We start from the raw sequence: 15038 nt of genomic DNA on the forward strand, positions 1-15038 counted from the left end.
GTATACATCCTGGAAGTTGCTACCGATGTAATTGTTTATGTTAAAAATATATTCTAGGATTAATTCCGACTTGGTGACAATAAAGTTTCTCGGGTGATCTCCCTTTGATTACATAGTGACCATGGAGACGAGATCGGGAGATAAAACATCAATACATTGCTTGTAAAATAAGTAAGATTTGGGGGGAAAGAGTATCCATCTTTTAAAAAATATTTCAGCATAATCAATGATAATGTAAACCTAGATCAGCTGCGCTTGACTAAAAAGTCTTGGGTTAGTAATGAGTCACCATTATTGCATCTTCATGCAGTCATGCTTATAGAGACTCCGAGAGACTTTCGTACTTTTTTTTGCACCACAACACAAAATAACTTATAATAAATGGTATATTTGCATTTAAAAACTAATTAAAATTTACAAAAGCAACATATAATCTTGTTTCTTTTTAATTAATTTGGGTAAACCCCCATTATTTCTACTTTGGTGGTCGGTGCGAAGAGATTTGAAATAAACGAAAATTAAATATTTCGATGTGGCCACACTCCTCGAACAAAATAAAATAACACTCTATTTGTTCATTTTTTAATTTTTTTTAATGGTGTGAATTTTATTTTGTTCAAAGGGTGTGGCCACAGCAAAAATTTGAATCAAAGACGAAAAAATGCTAAATTTTGATAAAAAGTGGCAAAGTTCACGTGTTTAGACGTTTTCTGCACAAATGTGACATCATCAAATGAAAATTTTGGCGTAAACTATCCAAGTTTGATACCTAAGGATAATATTTCCGTAAATAATTTTCTTCTTCCCCTCACTTTATTTTTCCTAAAATCATTAGGCCGATTTAGCACATTCGTGGATTTAGCTCTTTATTCAATTTGACCGATGGATTAATATCTAATTTTCTATTAATTTACAACAGTTATAGGAATAAGAAAAAAGTATCCCCTAATACTTTCCCTTAAAAAGATATGACTGTATCGATGTTAATCGGTCACATGGTTTATGGAAATGATATTCCCTCGTTATTAAATTGCATTTTCAATTTTTACTTTTCTTATGATGTCTTGTTGATAAATAAGACATCAATCTTTGCATGTGCGTTCAATGGAAACCATTATGATTTAGGATTGTTATTTAAAACATATTGTGTGAACTACAAGCAGTTTTTACATTTCATTAAGTTTCTAAATCGCAGACTTAGTATATAAGGTATGGGTAAGGGTGAAATACAAAAATGTAGAAGTTATCAATTAATGTTTTCTTTTATATTTTTTTTTCTTTCATTAAGGAACGGGAACACCTGTTGGTGACCCCATAGAGGTAAAGGCCTTAGGATCATATTTTGGACAAAAATCTGTTATGAACAAGAAAATGATTGGATCTGTGAAAACAAATATAGGTCATTTAGAATCTGGAGCGGGGATAGCAGGTTTAATTAAAATTTTACTCATGATGGAAAAAGGTAAATTTGTCCCATCCTTACACTCAACTGAATTAAATGAAAACATACCGTTCGAAACATATGGTTTTCATGTGTGCAATAAAGTTCAGCAATGGAATGCTGACGAGCAAGGCAGACGAATTGCATGCGTTAATTGTTTTGGGTTTGGTGGAACAAATTCACACGCTATTCTTTTTTGCAATGCAAAGACAGCGCCCCATCCAAAAGATTGCAGCATCCAAAAAAGTTCTGGAAATGTTGCTTTCCCTTCAGAAATGTTTTTTGTGATATCTGGGGCAACTAGGGATTCCTTCAGAAAAAATGCATTTCATTTGAGACAAAAGTTGGATTTTTTACACGATTTACATGACCTCTCATACACGTCAATATTCAGGCGGGATCATTTCAAGTATCGACAACTCATCAAAGCCCAGAACGAAGCTGATCTTGATAACCAATTACAAAGTCTAACAGAAAGAAGTGACCTTTTCAGAAATTTGTCATTCAAACCACCGCGTATAATTTTTGTTTTTTGCGGAGTTGGAACTGCCTGGAGTGGCATGTGCAAAGAAATGATGAAGAAAAATACACAGTTTAGACAATGTGTACTCGAAATTGACACTTGTTTGCAGTCTCTTGGCACAAATATATCAGTTTCAGAATTGTTCGAAACTGGGAAAGACATAACAAGAGATCCCATCGAAAATCCTGTTGCAATATTTGCTTGTCAAGTGCCCCTCTCTGCGTCATGGAAACACATAGGGATTAGTCCGACTGCTATTCTTGGGCAGTCAGTAGGTGAGGTTGCGGCAGCGTGTGAATGCGGATCATTAACACTGGCAGATGCTGTTAAAGTTATTTATTATAGATCCCTTGCATTAGCAAATTGCAAAGGTGGAAATATGATAGTTGTACGAAACTGTCCAGTAGGAGAAGTTGAGAAATCCTGCAGAAGTCTCGAAGGGCATAAGGCGAATATAGCTGTTTATAACAGTAATGAATCGTGCACAGTTTCAGGTGATCCAAGTGCCTTGGTGGATTCAAAGAATCTGTTACCACAGGAAACACAGTTTATTCATTTACAAACACTATGTGCATATCACAGTCATCACACAGTTCCTGCAGGTGAAGATATAATCAAATCTCTGGGACAATTGAATTTAAACCCTCCGAGTTGTGAAATATTTTCAACCGTTACAGGAAACGAAATTACAGGAAAGAACTTTGGGTCCGTATCATACTGGGCAGAAAACGTAACTAAACCAGTACTATTTAAACAGGCAGTAGAAGCTGTTAAAAGGAAACATACTAACGTGGTATTTCTAGAAATTGGACCGAGACCTGTTTTGAGGGTGCATTTGCCTAACATACTCGATGATCCTCATGAGGTAGCATTTCCAACCATGAACAAAGGATCAGAGGTCCCTACTTTCATGAAAACGCTTGGATTATTGTTCGAAAGGGGAATAACTCCTGATTGGGAAAATTTAACTTCAAATATCGGTAACCTGTGCTCGTGTCCAGAGTACAAATTTTCTAGAAATGATTGCAGTCTGCAATCAGAAAAAGTACGAAAATGGACACCTGAGAACTCTTTAGACTCAGACATTGGTCGTTTAGTAAAAAAAGTTCCTGGAGAAAATATGACATTCTGTGTCGAAATTTCGGAACCAAACACGCCGTTTGTGTTTGAACATGTTGTTGAAAATAGATTTCTGATACCAGGTGCACTCTTTGGAGAAATTGGCTTAGAAATCGGAAGACATGTTTTTGAGGAGGACAATGACGGAATTGAAACTAGATGGGTAATTCAATCTCCTCTAGAAGTGAGCTTGAATGAACAAAAAACATTGATAATTCGAACAAAAAACACCTCATACAGTGAAACCAGTTTTACCGTGCATGAAATAAAAGACTCTAGAGTTCTTGCAACAGGTAGCATCTTCAAGAATGATTCACAACACCAACACAATTTTTTTGATGTTTCAAACATAGGAACCTCATTTGGAAAACGGAAAGCATCATTTGATATTAACAAATACTTAAGTAGTCTTGGGTTTTGTCATGGACCAATGTTTCACGTAGTCACAAGCTTTGAGGTGGAAATGAACGAAGGACTAGCGGAAATTACATTGCCCGTTAGTATTTTGAGAGATCTTCATAGAACATGTTTGCATCCAGTTATCATAGATGGGATGTTCCAGGCATGTACAAATCCCAATACAGCACGTCAGATCCATAGAAACGCACGGATACTTCCTGTTAAAGTACAAAGCCTTGTACTTAAGCAGCCACCAACGCTCAGACTGGTCTGTTACGCAAAAATGATGATGGAGGACCGATCGAAAGTGATTTCAAATGTTATTCTTTTGAAGGAAAATGGATCAGTTGTGGCTGAAATTAAAGGCTTTGAAATGCACATGATCGCTGATGAAACTGATCTTCAAAAACTATTTTATGAGGAAATTTGGAAAGAAATAGAAATTTCAAAGTTTTGCTTTGTTACTAACAAGCAGACAAAAATTCTTTCATGGGATGAAAGTAAAATACACGATATGCATGAAATATTACCGGAAGGCTTCAGTGACATTCAGGATGTGAACTTTGCAAGCCATTTTGAGAGAGAACGTTTCCTGAGAAATGTCAATAATAAAGAAGATCTTTTATTGATCTTCGTTCATGGGATGCCACGGATGAGCGAAAATCATCCACCAGAAGTTGTATTTGAAAATACTAAGCAAAATGCACATTTTTTCCTGCAAATTCTCCAAACTGTTAATCTAAAGAAATCTAAAGTCTTCGTATTTAAAATTCAAACACCTATCCGATCTCCTTTGCAAAATACTTAAGGAAAAGCTGTGTAAGTTAGACAGTGTTGAGTTTTATTTATCAGAGGATATCCAGCATCCAACTGCACAAGCTTTGGTGATATTATCAGAACAAGTAGGTTGTTCTCATGAAACAATTGCTCATTGGTTTCCGAAGTTAGAACATTTACTAAGTATTCGGGGGTTACTGCCAATCTCAACATTTGCATTGCATCCCAGGAATAAACCAATTAAAACGTCTATCTTTGACTTTTATGATATCTTCCAGGAGAAAAAAAATGCAGGAGATGTTTCCCAGAGTGAAAAGATGGTTGTCAACCTTTAAAAACACCTCTTATTACGTTGATGACGACTTTCAGGATTGCGTATTAAACTTAAGCACATTGAAGTCAATATTGGATTTAAAAGTTCCTAAACAGATGCTGATAAGAAATGATTCAGCATACGTAGTAGTAGGAGGACTCTCTGGTTTAGGGTGGGAAATAATGAAGTTCCTGGCGTCTCTTAACGCGAAAATTGTGATAAGTGTGTCAAGGCGAACGCCATCTGAAGCAGACAAATCTCGTCTAAAAAACCTGGAACTTCTCCGAAAAATTGACATTTGGCATACAACGACAGACATTACTAATAGAAAAAGTCCTGAAAACGCATTCCTTCGTCTAGATATGATGCTAGCTGGAACTCCAATCAGGGGAATTTTTCACGGAGCAGGAGTACTTCAAGTTGCTCCGGTAGAGAAGCTTACATTAGAAATGTTTGACAAGCCACTTTTACCTAAGATTGTTGGTACATTGAATTTACATCATGCTACAAAACACTTAGATCTTGATTACTTTATTATGCATTCAAGTATTGTCTCCATGATTGGAAACAGTTCCCAGACAAATTATGCCGCAGGAAATTCATTCTTGGACGCATTTGCACATTATCGACGTTCAATAGGCAAAGCAGCCCAAGTCATAAACTGGGGTCTTTTGGAAGTTGGAATGGGTGCTGATCAAAACATTCGGTCTATAAATGTTCTGAATGGCATGTTTCCTCTTGGGACTGATCAAATTCTTTCGGCATTAGTGTCTACACTTTTGGTGGATACTACACAAATTATGGTGGCCGATACTGAATCCTCAAATGATGGTAAATTTCAAGTCCATGGAAATACCAAGACCACTCACCATCCTTCCCCCCAAAATGTTGAAGGAAAAATATTGCGAAACGACTGTCAATCGAAAGGCGATCTTTTGGATATTTGGACTCGTTTTGTCATAACAGCAGCAGCATTTGTTCTATCTGTTGAAAATGAGGAAATAAATGAATCGTCTGTCTTGCTTGATTATGGGTTGGATTCACAGAAAGCAATTGAACTCGTCAATTATTTGTTTTTGCACAGTCAAATTCGTCTTCCAGTCATATATTTAATGACAGGTAAAAGCACAATGAGGTCAATTGCAGAATATTTTGTAAGTAAAGTTTTACAGACTGCCGACACATCAGATGACGGCTACATATCATCTAGTCCCTCGTATTTGGAACTGCATTACTTTGATTTACTCGAGGAAAATGAAAATAATGCTCATCTGGTAATCATGGTAGATTTGTCCATTGCTGGAAGCCTTAACGATGCGGAAACCTGGAAGATCGCTTCCCTTAACCTGATATTGATGAATCCTGAATTGAGAACTATTTTTAAGCCTACTGACCATGGAGAGAAACGCAGCAACAAAATGAGAACTGTACTTGATATTGAGGATATTGACCTATATTTTGAAGTTGTTAAGACAAAGGAAGATTTAGAAAGAACTTCCACGAAAATAGCTAAATTCAGACCGAATGAAGACATCCCAGTTAGCTTTGTTTACTGGCAATCAGCTGATTTTGGATGTCTACGGTTGATTTTTAGTCATTGTAACATTGATAATGGCTGTGTTTCCATTCTTGCAAAAGATTTAGAAACGGTTGTTAAATATACCATTTTAAAACAAACAATACCAATCTCGATGATAAGACGTCCTCTTGACCCAGCATTAATAATGGAAGGAACACTAAAGGAAGAAATTGAAAATCTTCAGTCCTACTGGGCAGCAGAATTAAAACATTGCACGGAAGATAATAGCTTACGAAAGGTGTCAAAACCAATGGTTGAAAAACCTTTTGAAAATCACATTGTATTGTCGAGATCATTCAGCAAAGAAACGTTCAAAGAATTAAACGAATACATATCAGAAAAAAAGATAACTTTATTTTCCCTACTCTGCACAACCTATCAGATTGTAATCGGTAGGCTTTTGCAAAATAAAAGAGTATGTTTAGTCAGTGCAGCTGATATGAGGATGCATTATCCAGAATTATTGGATCGAGCTGTTTTATGCGTAAATTAAATTCCATTAATTTCACCCGATTTGACGTCCAGCAGATTCATTCACGACATTGCTGTGGAAAATCATAAGAAAATAGCAGTCAATGTCTCAAAAAGCAATTTTCCTTTCAAAATCCTAAAAGCTTTGCCAGAATGTAAGAAGAACATTCATTTAAAGCATCAGATTGTCATGGAAGACCTAACACTATGGAATCAATTTGATAGCCACAGTATTAAAATGGGGAGATTCAGTGTTGAGCAAGATACAACGTTTGAGACATGCTTAAGCATAATCATACATTCTAAAGCGGATATGGAACTCAGGCTGCAAATTTCCACTGAACATGTCGGACGATATCTTGGAGAAAATATGCTTGAAGCCCCCGAAGGTCTACTGGACATGATACTTTCAAAACCAGAACTGCGTTTGAATGACCTGAAATCAACCTCTTGTATAGAGCAGGAAATTGAGAGCTCACAATCAGGAGTGTATCTCTCTCTCTCTCTCTCTCTCTCTCTCTCTCTCTCTCTCTCTCTCTCTCTCTCTCTCTGTCTCTCTCTCTCTCTCTCTCTCTCTCTCTCTCTCTCTCTTTGATTAAACATTTGATGTGATGATGTTTTGTTTTAAGTGATTTACTTAGCTACATTTCATTTACAGCAACGTTTTTGGTAATCAATGGAAGAAAACATCCCAAGAAAAAAATCCTTTCATTATTACAACATCCTGTATTTGCTTTTGAATGGGGGCGGAAGAAAAAGACTCGTATCTCTGTGACAGATATTCAGCAAATGCAAAGTTTTACGTTTCAAGGCAAGATGCATTGATTTATGTTTAAATATTGATTAATTTTTTTATGTCAAAAATACAGAAGGGTGTATCGACAAATTAAGGTATTCAAGCTAAATAAGCCTCTGATTCAATGAAATTGAATGCATAACATATATGTTTTAGCCTAATACTCAGTATATTTAGACATACTTTTCATCTTTTGCTATCACTATGTAAGAGTAGAGCATGCCCTAATTAATGATTTTGTTCTGTCCTTGAAGAGTTATCCCCCTTCAATTTTATTCGATAAAAATCAATCCCAAAAAATTCTATCCGGTGAAAAAATAGTTTTCAATCGTTTTTCTATCCCTAAAGATAATGAAAAATATTTCTTTTCACCATATCATTTGTTGATATTTTTAGTATTTATTTCTTTTTTAAATTACTTATTTCCATGGACTTCAACGCAAATCTTCAATGATTAATTACTACTTAGGTAATGATTTTTAAAGTATTTTTTCTTGATAAATCCTTTTCTACTGTAAAATGCTTTGAAATAATAGAGTATTTTATACACAATTGATATTTAAAGTTAGAAAATTAGGTCCTGATATGGGTAGGATACCTTAAAAAATACGCTTTGGTGCCGTATGAAAATTTACTTTAATATCTATCCGTAAACATCAAAAATTAATAACTCAATACTGACGTTCTCGTTTATTTATTTCATATATTGTTGGAAGGTCGTACTTTGTTTCATCGGTGTGGGTCTAATGATAATAAATGACCTTTCAGAAATGATAAATTTCTTATTATACTTTCAAAGAGAATTGATTAAAAATGTACATAAGGCAAATTGTCAACATTTTCAAATTTCCCTTCCCTCGTTCTAATAATTGTATGAATGAATGTTTGAGGTAAATTATAATGTTTTCGCTATAGCTGAAATTTATACAAAATTATCGTGCTCCTTATCATGATGATAAATCATCCCAAGATAAATCATTTAATTCAACCCGAAAATTGACAAACACTTTTTTGGTGTATTTAAATCATTTAGTGATTTTATGACTTTGTAAAATTCTATAAAACTTACCCATTTGTAAGTTTTGTAATGAAACGTTTCAGAAACACGTGTCAACTTATCAACTATCTTATAGTCTATAATTTCTGGACGATGTATCATTAGTCAACTGTTATTTTTCCAGATCTTTATGGAATTTTTCTATCGACAACACATCTAAATGTCAAACTAGCTTTGGAAAATCGAAGAGCCCGAGACGCTTGGATTGCTGTGATAAGTCGAAGGATATCTGAATCGGGTTCCAGAGATTCAGAAGTTACAAAACTTTGAAACAAACAGATGCATATTGTTTAAGGAAAAAAAACTTCATGACGTGGTTACCCTTAAATATGTCTTGTTAAGTTGTACATTCACACTTACTTTTACTATACAATTCAGAATAAGAATATTAAGCATTTTGTTTCAATATACATGTATTTAGATCTGTTAACTTTATTTCAAAGTTTTTTAAAGTAATGTGTAAAATAAGAATTTTTTTTTTTATTTTTCATCCTATTATAATTTTAATAAAAATGCCATTCTTAATGATTTTAACCTGTTTAGAGGATATATTTGCAGATATCAATTATATTATTGATTGTCCATCAATATTAAGCATGATGAATACCCTGACTTAGTGAGTAAAAGTTGTTTTTTTTTAATTCAAACAAAAAATTATGCATGCATACTTAACTTCATAGGTCCATATTATGCATTACTGTTAAACACGATGTATCATATTTAATTAATTCAAATATTCAAGAGTAAATTCTCATTTTTAAATGAAAAATTATAAACTATTTGGAAATTATTGATCATTGATTACTTCCAGAATGTCAGGACCCTTTCTGCAAGAAAAAATGTATTTTTTCTCAAATAAATGTGATCAGGAAATATAATCAAGGAAATACGAAAGCGTCATTGTTAACCAACATAATACAGTTCGTAGACTGATAGAGGTCTCATACATGTATCCGTAAATACGTATTTCGTAACCTAGGAATTAAGCTATGTTTAGAATAAATTCAGTTGATTTGTAGATAATGCAAAATTTTATCACATATGGGTACTCTGGTATGTAACTGTGTACCTTAGAGTGTGTTTTTTTTAATTCAGACCTATGAATTCAATGGATTTGCCATCTTGTTTTCATTATTTATTTATCTCAATCAAAATATGATGGACTGTACTTTCATAGGCAAAAATTCAAGAATTGATTTAATTAGTTTTATCTCTATAGATGTATTAATGACTACTTTAAGTACTTTGTATTTTGAAATAGAATCTATTGTTAAACACTATATTAACAATAGTTTAAAGTTTGTTTACGTAGATCTACAGTAAGAGAAAATCGAATGTCAACTTTGTTTAGCTTATCAAAAATTTTATATGCCGGAAGAAATCAAAGTACTCAGAAGTACAGAGAGCCGGGCTCATTTACAGAATAGAATGAATTTCTTACATGAATCACACGTTTATATTCTGATGAAAAAAATTATTCTAAAACTATCAATATAAATGATAAGACACTGACAGTGAGTTTTTCGATCCTAATAAGATTTTGTCAGAATCAGAATTAATATGGTACCGCAGCTGAATGTAAACAAACAGGCCAGTCTGGTTCCCTCTCCTACTTTACCTGTATGTGTAGAGAACTACGATAACACTGATTATCAAAAATCCTTACGCTAATGAACTATGTTCTTTGACTTAGAACTGAAGTTTTCAAAGTCATTACTACTTATGTTTTATAAAGACAAAACTTCGTTTTATTTTTGTTGCTTTATTTAGCGTTTGTATAATCTCAAAAACGGTTGAGAGCAAGAACTATATTTTTACTCGTAACTTTAAAATGGCGACTATGGGGCTGACTTCCTGCCTTGAACAGAATGACATAAGCCGGCAATTGCTCTTTAAGCAATAAGCCCGGCTAAAAATATTTAATGTATAATGTCTTTTGATATTATCATATAAGCCACATCATATACTTATCTTCTCTAGGTAGCAAAGAGGGATTTTAGAAAAAGACACAGTATAACAAAAATTTAGCTCAAATCATCAAAACAATAAGTGTTTCCTTTTTAGTGAGAAATATTCGAGGGATTTTTAATATTAAGAAAGATATCTCTAACAACAGGTACAGTCAGATCGATGTTGAATAAATAGTAAGCGTGTTCAATACTAAAGGCTAGTGATCTCAAAGCACTCTCTATTAATTTCAAAGAAAATCCTAAATAATAATATTGCTTATACTACTAGTATGTATAGCTAATACATGTAGACTGTTAATGTTTTATGTTGTAATGGCTTTGGGAGGATAACTTTTTATGAATGTATTCACTATCCTATTAGATGTATGTAATCATATTTAGAGTATAACATGTAATATATTTAGACGTTTCATGCTTCAGATAATTTTTCTTTTTTCAACAATGAGTTTTAAAATCAGTAATACCTTTAAACATGTATATGATAATTAATATATTTTATATAATTGGTGACTACATATCTTTGCAATAAAGATGATTAAAATATGCATTAATAATTATTAATATAAGGACGTAGTATCGCTTTTGGAAGATGGGGTGAGGCAGCTAGGATAATAGAATCATCTTAACTTCAAAACAAAAATCACAAAAAAAAGAAAATCCTCTAAACTCTAAAATCCTATTGTATTTGGGGGGGGGGGGGGGGGATGGGGTGTTACATTCCAATTTCTTTCAATACCAAAATTTATTCATACACAACTAATCATCCTTTATTTGGCTGGCTATATCGCAATAAAAAGCAGGGAGGAGGACCAAACTTTCAATTAACATTTTTAAATAAGTAAAAATGTTTTGTCTGAAAAAAGGGGACAGGCCATAATGCCCCCTCCCTAGATGCTACTTGCCTGTTATTTTAAATGGTATATTTCTATATTTTCTTGAAGGTTTTACTTCCACATTTATAAACGTTGTATAACAAAATGTTCTATATTCAATTAGTTGTTAAAACATTTCTTTATTAATGATTTAAATCTGCATTAATAAATAATATTCACTGGATTATTTCTTCTTATTTTTATCTCTTTTCTATTTTGTCTAGAAGGGTTACTTCTCGAAGCAAGTCCTTGGAAAATATTACATTAATGATATATCAAAAATGTGTAAATCAGCTATTTTTTGCTGCTTAATGTTGACCATCAGAATCAATGTGATATACGAGCAACTTTATATTTCAATTTATCCTGTTATATAAGTTATTCTAGTTCTTAAAACACTGGTTTCGATTCTACATTGTACTTGACTTTTGAAATGCTGGAGTTTTTATGTCTTCTGGGCCCAGATTGTTCTTTAATTAATGTCTCCAAAATACATCCATGTTGCTTGGAAATTGCAGGCCTCATGAAGATTTACACACAGTTTCTAGAGCAAGTGAAAGCATGGCAAAAACACATGATACGCCAGGAATAAAATTCTAAACTCAATGACTGTGTAATTTATATCTGTCAATACACTGTATGTGCATTTAAATGGGGCTTTTCTTTTAGACATAAGGAAATATTATGAATATCTGGAATAATAGAAGTTAAATATTTTCTTAATCTTACGAGGGGTGATCAAAAACTTCGCGAACTATCTCTATATTTACAAAACCACAATTCAGATTAAAATGAAATTTGGCACACATAACGTCATGCACATGCTCTATAAATAGCATATGTCATGAAACCTTTATCCGTGTTTGTGACGTCATAATGTGAAAATGACGTCAAAAGGTAGATCACTTGTGACAAAAAATGGTTGACTCAGTCGTATTCGAGAAAAGAATTCGAACGGCTGTAAAGTTAACCGTATATCTTGGAAATTCTTTTGTAAAAGTTTATAATTATTTGTATACGGTTTATGAAGACAAAAGACTTGCTAGAAGTTTTGTCATTAATTGGATTGATTGTTTAAGTGAAGGAAGAGAGATGTTTAAAATTGATGTTTGTTCTGTTGCACAGTGAAAGCAAACTGGGAGAGACGTGTCCAATGTTAAGCAGTTTGATAAAAAAGATCGCCAACTCACAGTTGGAAAAATAGATGAAAATCTTTATAATAATATAATTATCAAATACCTAAAATATCGTTTATTTAGTCTTTAAACATATCAGATATGATAAAGTAAAGGCACCCAGACTTTATCCACATGAAAAAACGACGCTCAAAAGACAGATGACTTGGTTTTGATGGTCACCATGCTCATTCTGCAAAAGGATATCATTATCCACCCACACTATTGCCGAGATTAGGCCATTTTTGACAAATGGACTGTTTTTATTGGAAAAAATAACCTGCATGGTAAGAAATAAAAGAGTCGGAAAAAGTTTTAAGATTCTGTGACAGAACACTAAGGAGCATGTCACGTGACCGCCTATATCACGTGATCCGCGCATGGGCAGAATTGTTGCAGATGCGCATTAAAATCAGAGAGGACTACTTTGAAACATTTTCAACACTGAAACTCTATATCATTTCTGTTTTAGAAGTTATTCAATTAGTTAGGGAACTTTTTGATCACCCCTCGTATTTTAGAAAAAAAAAATTATTGGCTGTAACTGTTAAAATTATCTAGAATGCATTTCAGTTACCACTGTTTTCACAACTAATCTACTGAAATTTCCATTTTCCACAACATGACCATTAACACACAGTTAGTTTGACATGTCTACGTGATATGCTGAACCCACTTTTGACGCTTTCAGAGGTTGGTGTTTGCTTTTTGCATTACTTCAAATTCTTTAACTGACTTCTCAGCTTTATTTCTCGATCTTTGTTGTTTGTCATAGTTTATTGCACCTCTTCTAAAATACGCTTTAACACAGTAGTCTGAAATTTCCCCTTTACAGCAGTTAATATCTTTATGACTAAAACATTGGCATAAAAGAGCATTTTTTGGACCTATCAATGACATTAATATCTAATATATCTAATACTGCCCACTTCCCTTCAGTGAAATAGAGGTTTTGAGTTTAGCAGCCCCTCCCCCTTTTTTGAAATTTTGTTCTTCGTTTCAAACTAACAATATTTTCACTGAAGTAGTAAAGGATCTCCTTTGATTGCGCATAACATTCTGTTTATCTGCGGATTAAAGCTAATTCTTTTTGTGTATACTTTTTGTTTAAGACAGTAATCTTCGATGCATATACTTGTGAATGTAGTCATATCTAGACTAACGGGATTAGATACGCTTCAATATACACAGCAAAGGATTTTACCCCACGCGTGCATGTTCAAAATGTGATTCCAATACTTGATAAATTTTTCATTTAATGTTATGGAGTTAAAAAACAACATTTGAATCTAGGTAACGAGACCATGGCGAGAAATGTACAGTATTACATTGAATAAAAAAAGATACATGTAAACACACATGCACGGACGAAATGTTTGTTTAAAAAAACTGGATTGTTTTTGTGTTTAAATTTCAGGTAACAAATTTTACACTTACATTTGTGTACATTATCAGTAAATGTGATAATGAGTAAAGTATATTATCTTTTAGTATCAAGCCAGAAGAGCTTATTAGTAAAACCTTTGTATGTGCGTGTTCTAGCAGGTTCCATCCATCCCTAGTTAAAAGTTTATGCTTAGATTGTGTCGAGAGGCTACCCAGTGCCTTGAGTGAATCCGACCTCCCATCAAGAGGAGTAGTAGTCTAGAGACGACAACCCTTGAGCCCTAGAGATCTCCCTCTAGACTGTGGAGTGGAAGGTGGCAGGACAAAAACCCTTTATAAGACAAACAACAGATCTTGCATATTCGTACATTTATTGCAATTAATTTTTTTAATTATCTGGACAAAATGGTTGGGTTATATTTAAACTTAGTAAAGCTAAAAGAAATAGTAGACCCGCTCGACTATCTGTGACAGTCATAAACTAACAAAATAATACAGCCATAAAGATATATCCCCCCAGGTTAATTTTCATACAAGTTTCAGAGCAAATGCCTCTAAAAGTTCAACAGCCAAAATTGAACATAAAGTATTCGAAGTGTGATATCATATTTATTTAGCTATGCACCAAATCACATCAAATTTATGCTGAAACATAAAAGATAAAACAAAAATATTCATTTGCCAAGAGAATATTTGAAATCTTTATTGGAAAACATTTAATTAATGTTGAATCTGTCCACATCTTTCAGAAAAAATCTTAAAATTTATCTATTTTGAATTATTCTTAAAATCTAAACTGTTTATATGCCAATTTTTCTTTGAAACTATATATTAAGAATTATATCTTAGGTAGCAGAAAGCCCACAAAAAAAAAAAAAAAAAAAAAAAAAAAAACTAACAAAATGTCTTTGAACATGGATGCCCTAATTTTTGGAATACTTGTATCATTCTTTTAATCATTTTATGCAAAATTAAAATTATATATAATTGAAATAGGCCGCTAAAATCAATAGAAATAGAGTTTTAGAAATAGATAGTTTAATTTTTTTTATTGGTTTATTAAAGCACTTAAGAATTTTGTATCTGTGCATATACTAAATGACATATAAATTCGATGGACAGAGTTCAAAGTGATCATTTCCATACATGCATAATGACAC

This window comes from Saccostrea cucullata, unplaced genomic scaffold (assembly GCF_032062105.1).
Source record: "Saccostrea cucullata isolate Sc308-1 unplaced genomic scaffold, CSIRO_AGI_Scuc_v1 ctg322, whole genome shotgun sequence".
Classification (NCBI taxonomy): Eukaryota; Metazoa; Mollusca; class Bivalvia; order Ostreida; family Ostreidae; genus Saccostrea; species Saccostrea cuccullata.